Genomic DNA, 1,062 nt, shown 5'->3' with positions numbered 1-1,062 from the left:
TGCCATCTAGTCTGGTTAGTTTGATACTGACTTGCATTTGCTTGCTTCCTCACTACACCTCACACATTTAGGCTGATTTATAAGAGATATGAAAAATTTTCAATAAAGGAACTGATCTCCAGCAACCAATCAGATGTCTGCTTTTATGTAACAGTCTACAATACAATAATGAGACCTGGACTGTGGCTGGCTGAGTTTAAAACACTTTATTTCTGGTTTAATAACCTGCATGGTTTTGCTTTATGACACATATACAATTGTTGTATTGAAGAGCTGTGCAGTCTCTGTTGTTTCTGGCACGTCAGTAAAATCCCCAGACATTTATGATAAATATATATATTTCTATGGAACAAAAGTTAGGGACCATCTGCACAACTCTCTTCGGCTCTCGCCAGCCTCTGTTACGCTGCTTGTGATTGGCGGATATTTGCGATCCCCGCCCAAACTCGGCCATCTGCACCAATAAGTAAAGGGCTCTCTCCACTCCGGCGCGCGGTGCCTCCCGACCGGAGGAGGAAAACCCTCAGCAACTTTAGGCCTCGGCAGCCGTGCCTGTGCCGATACGTGCCCTCGGCAATTTCCTTCGATAGATATCGATAACTGAACACCTGCCCTCTCCATATATGCGCCGCACGCGCGGTTTTCTGCTACGGGCTGTCAGTTGAGGTTTGCTACACATTCCCTGCGGCCTGCTACCTCATCCTGATTGTCGCTTGGCAGACGGTCCCTAATTTTTAGGAAGCGGCTCCTTTAAGTGCATAGCTGCCCTCGGATATGCCTGAGCGATTTTATTTTTATTTTAAAGCTGGTAAAATACAAATAGTTGTCGGCTGCTGTGGAGAGATATAAAATCAGAAATTATTATATGGAAGGTGATGTTCTGTGAATAAATAATAGTCAGAGCTAGAGTAAAGCTAGAGCCATTATTCTTCCAGGGGATGGAGCCTAAGAGTTGTTAGATGGGGAGAGCAAAAACTGCATAATCTATTTGCAGATATTTGGTTTTAATTCGTTAAAAATCCAAAATCTGACCGGAGAGGAGCGCCCCTCCCCCACTCTATG

The sequence above is a fragment of the Nanorana parkeri genome, unplaced genomic scaffold (assembly GCF_000935625.1).
Source record: "Nanorana parkeri isolate BGI_ZX_2015 unplaced genomic scaffold, ASM93562v1 scaffold889, whole genome shotgun sequence".
NCBI lineage: Eukaryota > Metazoa > Chordata > Amphibia > Anura > Dicroglossidae > Nanorana > Nanorana parkeri.
Note: the sequence above shows the minus strand (reverse complement) of the source record.